Consider the following 7771-nt stretch of genomic DNA (forward strand, 5'->3'; position numbering starts at 1 on the left):
TGCCGTGAGCTCCCCTCTCCTTTCGTCCCTCCTCCCAAGGACATGGGGGCAGTGAGACCAGGTCCCTTGCTGCCGAGTTTCCCCGGGGCTCCAGGGGGGAGGGCGCGGACCTGGGGAACCCTTTCGGGCTGTTAATTTCCTTGACAATAAAATGGATGAAACCAATCAGCACGGGGGGCGTGATTTGGCCGCCGGCCACTCAGAGGGGCGGTGTAGGGCCCATCTAGTTGGGGATAGAACTTTATAATTACCTTTTGGATACTGTGGTTCTATTTGATAATAATAGAGTAATTTTTAAAAGACGAGCGTTTCCTGTTTGCCGTTTTTGTTTGGTTTGAAGGGGAGGGTTTGAGAAGGCCCAAGGGACATATGGTAGTGTCAGTTGACAGGTTCTGTTGGGACCCTTTTTTGTGTGCCTTCTCCATTTGGGTGGTAAAGGAGACGCTGATTCCGCTGGTTCTGAAATGGAGAAGGAGAGGCAGGACTGACGTCTAAGGGACCGCGGGAATCCCTAGACCTTCGCTTCTGCCCTGGAGTCCGCGAGGATGCTGGGAGCTCAGGACGTAATAGGTCCCAGTTGACTAGCATGATCAACGAGAGTGACGGTCAGGTTTGGAATGAGCTGGAGTCCTGTAGCAAAAGCTGGGCGCTTCCCTCAGTGCCCAGGCGTTCCTGCCTAGCTTGAAATGCAGCTGGCTGAGGAGTAGGGTGGCGGGAGGGAAGCCTAGGGAAGAGGTGCAGAGGCCCCTGGTGCCAATCTTTGCGGAAGCCACAAAAGGCACCAGTCAGAACATTTTTTATTTGAATGTTGCACCAAAGCTACTCTGGACTTGCTGAATGCACTAATGAATCCTGGTTTCTCTAGGTATTCATTCATTTCCCATCTGCCTACAGCTCTCTCTTTTGAAAGAGAAACTGCAGGCATACTACATTGCCCACAGAGCGATTTACTCTGCTGATGGGTTTGGCAGTGGCCCAGAGAGAATTCAGGCCATTCGAAGGGACAATTCACGGAGGCTAGCAGAGTGCGCAGCTCAGTCTCGCACACTGAGGAAGCTGAGCTGAAAGCGGAGAGACTGGCCTGAGAGGAGAGCACTGCTGAAGCCAGGCCTATCAAGTTGTGACAAGATACTTGAAGGGGGTTTGCAAAAGGGGATTTGGAGGAGGAAGGTGATACACTCTTGACTTTCAGGGGACCATAGAGATCATCAACTCCCTCTTCTTTGTATAAAGAATTCGTAAGCTAAGCACAGAAAGGGGAAGTGATAGCACAAGATCTCACATGTGAAGCTTCTCCATTTAGACTGAATTTCTAAGTCAATGGTAGGACATAGGGATGGTGGCCAGAGGAGGGAGCAGAGGTCTGGGCTGGTGTGAAGGTCTGAGGGGCAGTTTCCACCAAGACCTGAAGCATCAGCTGCGGGGCTGGTGCAGATACATGGGCAGGTAGTTCCGGTAGTGTGCAGCCAGCTTCACCAGTTGCCAGGCAGAGGGCGCCTGCAGGAGGACAGCTTCCCCCAGCAGGTGGAATCTGAGCTGGGCCTATGGGATGGGGAGGATTTCCATAGATGAGAAAAATGAGGAAAGCTTTCTTGGTGGGGGTGGTCATAAAAGGAAAAGTGTGGAGAGTAGGCTGCATGTAAGATCAGGAGCAGTGATGAATTACACCTGAGCTGGAGGAAAGGGGCCTTTCTAGGAAAAACAGGGCCAAATGTTGGTTTGGAGTAGACCAGGGGTGCAGAGAGGATCTAAAACTGCAAGGCTGCAGACTTTGAATTGGATCTTGTAGGAAAAACCATTGAAGATTGCTGAGTAGGAGAGAGAGATGATGCAAATAGCTATCCAAGGACTGAATCTGGTAGAAGGCAAAGAAACCTAACAGTCAGGTGTGGGAGAACCAGCTCTCTTCCACGGACAGGTTGCAGATAGCAGAACCCGTGGGTGGAGGTTGAAGGGATGGCAGGGGAAATGGTTCTTTTGAACATGAGGATATTTGAAGTCTCAAAGAGTTGTTAGTGGAGGAATTTGGGGAGGTATTTGGTAGAGGGCTGTTGCTGCCCTAAATTTTTACTAGCTCGAATTGGAGGACTGAAGAGTGCTTGAAACATCCAGCTTGATTGGAGACTGAGGTGGAGTGCGGTAGAATCCATGTGGGAGACTCAAAGAGGAACTTCATTTGTTACATGAAGTTAGCAGGACATTATGGGGTCAAATGGGAATGGTGCTTGAGAGGCTTTCTTTTCCTAGGAAATCTGGGTGGTTTTTGTTTTGTTTTGCTTGTTTTCTGAGACAGAGTCTTGCACTGTCACCTAGGCTGGCATGTGGTAGCACGATCATGGCTCACTCTGACCTCAACCTCTTAGGCTCAAGCAGTCCTCCTGCCTCAGCCTCTCGAGTAGCTGGGGGACTACAGGTGTGCATCACCACATCCAGCTAATTTTTTTTAACTTTTTTGGAGATGGGGGAGTCTTTCTGTGTTGCCCAGGCTGGTCTCAAACTCCTGGCCTCAAGCCATCTTCCCACCTTAGCCTCCCAAAGTGCTGGGATTACAGGTATGAGCCACTGATCCCATCTGAAATTTGTTTTTTAAAAAGATTAAACCAAATATAGTCAAAGATTGGTATTTCTTTTTATTTTAACTGACTTAATTTATTGCATCAACTAGAACAGTCTGGTTCGTGCATCCTTACGTCTCTGTCTATTGGAATACGATTTAAAGTATTTCAAGACACATCATAGTACGTCAAGACTGGTTCATCTTAACACATAGCTGGGCTGCCATGACTTCCCTGACTACTACCTCCCCTTCCTTGGCTCTGACTCCCTCCTCATGCCTCTTCTTCGTAAGTGCCTAGCACCCTGTGCCCCAAATCGTCTCTCCCCTTGTCCTGACTTCTTGCCACCATCTTGAATCTCACTTTCCATTTGCCCTAATCTCTGCTATTGGTTCCTAAAGTGTAGATAGCCTTTGGCGTCAAAAAGATGTGGCTTTAAACTTCAGTTGTATGGCCTTGAACAAGTTAATTAACAGAACATCAATTTCCTCATCTGTTAAATGGGGACAATAAAGGTCCCATTGTTCTGAGGCTTAAATCACAATAAATACATAGCAAACACACTGGCAGATACTAAGGTCTCAGTAAGAGTTTACTCATTTCAAACAGAAGTTCAAGTTGGTGGTGGGCTAGTGTTATATCCTAAAAGAATGAATCTTTGAGAAAGAAATTTCAGTAGACAAATGGAGATTATTTTGGTGTAAGAAAGTGCAGATTAAACCACAACTATATCATGGTCCTTATCTAGGAGTGGACAGGGTTTCGTTTCACCCCTTGGCCACACTCCAGAGTTTGCAGGAGATAGTACCCCACCTCGCTGGGTTTTCCGGTCCTCTTTCACAGTGCTTTTCTTGGGTGCCCTTAATTTAACTAGAAAGTCAGACTTTTGAACTCCTAAGTTGCCTGTTGCCGTTGGCCCCATAAAGCTGTGTAGCAGAAGGAATAACTACCATTTCTTGAGAGCTTCTTACTTTGGAAGACTTTACATACATCCCTTCATAACTCTGACGCACGTTTCATTACACCCATTTTATAGGTGAAGAGCTCCAGGCTCAGGGAGGTTAAGTAGGCCCAAAGTCACACAACAACCAAATAGTAGAGCCAGGATTTGAACTCAGTACTTTGACTCCAAAGCCCATGTGCTTGGCCAAAAAGTTTTTTTCCTGGGGTCAGTGTGGTTGTTGAAAAACGAAAAGCCAGCACCTCTTTTAAATTATTCCATTTTGCCTCCAGATTTTTTGACTGAAGATAAAATTGGGGGAAACAATATATTAAACAGAACTTGCCCTGTGCATTTGCCAAAATGATGAACACAGTAAGAGGATAAAAAAAAAAAAATGTTCAAGGCAGGAAAAAACACTTAGCGCCGAGCCCTAGCATTTTACAGCTGAGAAATGAAGAGGAGAGGAGTTGGGTCCTCTGAGGTCACAGGTGGGACAGGAGGGCTGGTACTGAGGGGATGCTCACTGTCTTCCAGCCCCCTAGTATTTATTAAGCACCACTTGTGTGCAAAGAATTGTGCTGGGCTCTGTGGAGAAACACAAGAGGATTAGGAATCCATGGCTGCCTTGACAGCACTTAGCATCTGGTGGAGACTGGCAGCCTGATTAAGCCTCTGGGGATCTGGAAAGCTGGGACCATCAGAGGCCCTTAGGCGGCTGTCTCCAACAAGGACCGCATCCCCAGCCTTTCTTCATTCCTCTTCAGTGGATGTAGCCTGAACCAGCCAGGTGTCTGTGGGAGACCTTTCCTCAAGCACTGTGGTGGCAGCTCCTCAGATTAAGGGATCAGGGACAGAGGCCCTCCAGGCCCTACTGTTGCCAGGGCAACGTTGAGTCAGGCCAGGGCCTCTCCTCCAGCACTCTGGAAAGCATTACTGCTGTTGAAGGCTTGTTGCTTCCCAGTCATAGTGGCAACTTCTAGATTACAATTTGTAAAAAAATCAACTTTACATCTACCATTTCTAGTTGGTTTCCTTGAAATTAGGAATTTTCATTAAAATATAGACTTTAGCCCTTTTACTTCTGTTTTCCACAAAGGACAGCTCCCGGTTAAATGATTTTTCTAAAAAAAAAAAAGAAAAGAAAAAAAAAAAGGAAGGTGAAAGGAAGGAAAAAAGGGAAAAAGACCAGGATAGAAAGAAAGGAAAGAAAACATTAAACATAGTACTATTGATCGCAATCTTACATGAAAAGTTCTGTTCAGAAGTCAGAACTAGCCAAAAGTTTATTAAGGATAATAACTAAAATCACAACAATTCATTGAGTTTTACCATGTTGCAGTCACTGTGCCAGATCGTAAATGCTTTCCTTTCCTTTTATCTTGGAACAACCTGTGAAATTGGTATTTGTGTCCCCTTGAACAGATGAAGTTCAGAGAGGTTCAGCAATCAGCAGCCAAGGTCACACGGCCAGAATTTAACCTAAGTGTGTGGGAAGCCCAGTTGTGTGCTATTAATCACTGTTACATACTGCCTCCCAATTTCAACATGGATCCTTAATAAAGAGGGCACAACATGACTATTTCTTTTTGATTTGCAGCTCTCACTATCTATGGGCACAGCATGTGAGTCTGGACCTGTTCCCTGGCTGCCTGGCCAGCACAGTTCCCTGGCTGCCTGGCCAGCTGAGCCCGGGCGACATTGGGATAGGCACTGAGGTTCACCTGACCAGGGTAGAATAGGTGTTCCTGGGCACGTTGGTGGTTAGAACACCAATCCAGCCCCCATTTTAGACTGAGCCCTCTATACCTTAGGGACTTTGGGAAGAGCACTGATATGGCAAGAGGCCACCCTTCTCTGTTTATTTCTGATGTTGGGACCTAAGAAACCATTTGTTTATCAGTCAAAGGAGTAGTTGCATGAAGGAGATTATTATAAGGAAAACTACCTGCTTTCTAATAACATAAAATACATCCTTGACTCTAATCCTGCCGGCTCAATGCTACCTCTGAGTTCTCACCATTCCCTCCCCGCCACTACCACATGAATGAAACTCACTGCTTCTCTTTGTAAAATAATATCCAGGTTCTCAAAATAGCTCAAGTATTATAAGACAGGAGCATCACTGCTGTCTATTAATTTAGGTAATGGAAAGTTGCATTTTAATGACAAAATGTACCAATGAAAATTTCTATCCCTGCTAGTAATTTTATTTAAAGAATGATTATCAGGACAACAGACTGTTTCTTCTTAAAATTGGTATAGTCTAATAAGTATAAAATATTTTTAAAAATTAAATGCAATCAGCTCTTCATTTACAGGATATACAAATAATAAAATGTCCTCAAAGGATTGAAATAGCTTGAATTTAAGCTAAACTCAATTAAGAAAAGTAAACAAGTATGGAAGGTGAAACTTGCCATTTTTCCACAGAAGGTACCAGCCAAGAACTACATGGTTCCATGATAGAATTTGCTGCAGGTGTATTATGGAAATTATAAAATTTAAGATAAAAAATACTTATTTGTTTTTGAGACAGAGTCTTGCTCTGTCTCAGCCTGGAGTACGGTGGCGACATAATGGCTCACTACACCTGGGTCCTCCCACATTCAGGTGATCCTCCCGCCTCAGCCTCCCGAGTAGCTGGGACCACAGGCATAAGCCACCAAGCCTAACTAATTTTCTTATATTTAGTAGAGACGGGGTCTCACTACGTTGCTCAGGCTGGTCTCAAACTCCTGGACTCAAGCAATCCTCCTCCATAGGCCTCCCAAAGTGCTGGGATTACAGGTGTGAACCACCACGTCTGGCCTATACACAAAATTTCTGCTGAGTGTAGTGGTTCACGCCTGTAATCCCAGCACTTTGGGAGGCCTGAGGAGGATCCCTTGAGCCTGGGAGTTTGAGACCACCCTGAGCAACGTAGTGAGAACCCGTCTCTTAAAAAAAATTCTGTATGTATTTTTCTATTTGGATGATAGTCATCACTATAAATCACATTAATTTTGTCCAAAAGTAAAGACGCTAAGTTGGTTCCCATAGTGACCCCCTGAACAATTTAATAATAATGACTGTCCAGCTAAAATTTGTATTATTTATTTCCCACTTTAACCCAGAGGTTCCTTACCTTATCTTGAATTAATCAATGCCTTAACAAGCCCATTTATCCAGTGATGCATTCTGAAATAAGTTTGGGGGGAAAAAAACCCAAAAAACCTCAAATGTTTCAGAGTGATGCTAAAAAAGCAAGTCAATATTCAGACCAGTTTAAGCCAATCTCTGGTGTATTTAATTCATACAGTAGACAAATTGAGAGAAATAGACACATTTTCCTTGCCCAAATTGTTGCCAGCTCTTCAGAGTCTTGAAATAAACGTTAATTGCCTCCAAACATGCTTGGGTGTTTATTTTACCAAAAAGATTAACTCTCATTAGTATGTAATAATCACGTAACAGAATTCCAGAATTTTATTTAAAATTCTTTGCCCCCAAATGAAAATAGCATTTTTTTCTGGTTGTAGAAGGAATTTCTATGTTCTAAACAATAAAAACTGAAAATTGAACAAGTCCCTTATTTCTCCAAGACGAGGTGTCAAGTCTCTTCCATAACTATGGAAGAAATCAATTTTATTTACCACCCAGTATGAGGACTTTTAACCATCTCCACCTGTGAAATTACTTGGATGCATTCATCCCTTCTCTGTAGAACTAAATCGGTAATATATTTTAGAATCTCTTTCAGATTCAGGACATGAAATCTTTATCAAATTTATAATGATAAAATTTTTGCACTTCATCTGTCAGTGTTTTCAAGCTTTTGTTTGAAGCCTCTGGTATCCCTTGTTTAAATAAAACAATTTTCAGAAGCTAAATATGTAAAATGACTCGTGCCTTAAGAGGCTGGAGAGGGAGCCAAGCCTACCTGCTCTGGCGCTCCCGTCTTCCCAAACTCCCCCTGTACTGAGGGGTCTCCAAGGAGGAAGCTCACTTCAAAAACCTCTGCCCTGGGCAAGTCACCAGGGCTCCTTTTCTCTTGCTTCAACTTTTCCTAGCCTCAATCCAAACTCTGTATGTTTAATTTATCCAGTGACACACTCCATGCTTACTTAATTCTTTGACAGAACACAGTTTCTTAGGTTTATTTCTTTCCTTGTGGGATATGCATGCTTTCCTATTTTCTATATGTTACTTGGCAGATGTTCTTATCAGAAAATAGTAAGTCTCTATAACCTTGCCAGTGAAATCCAGAGAGCTAACATCTACCGAGAATCCCTGG

General features: G+C 43.9%; 1 protein-coding gene across 1 annotated transcript in view; it reads left to right on the forward strand.

The window, feature by feature from the left end:
- The window catches only part of LOC105546367 (zinc finger protein 777-like), a 374731-nt gene that overhangs the window by 29878 nt on the left and 337082 nt on the right, over positions 1-7771 (forward strand). The gene's annotated exons all lie outside the window — the stretch shown is intronic.

The sequence above is a fragment of the Mandrillus leucophaeus genome, unplaced genomic scaffold (assembly GCF_000951045.1).
Source record: "Mandrillus leucophaeus isolate KB7577 unplaced genomic scaffold, Mleu.le_1.0 Scaffold357, whole genome shotgun sequence".
NCBI classification, from domain to species: Eukaryota; Metazoa; Chordata; class Mammalia; order Primates; family Cercopithecidae; genus Mandrillus; species Mandrillus leucophaeus.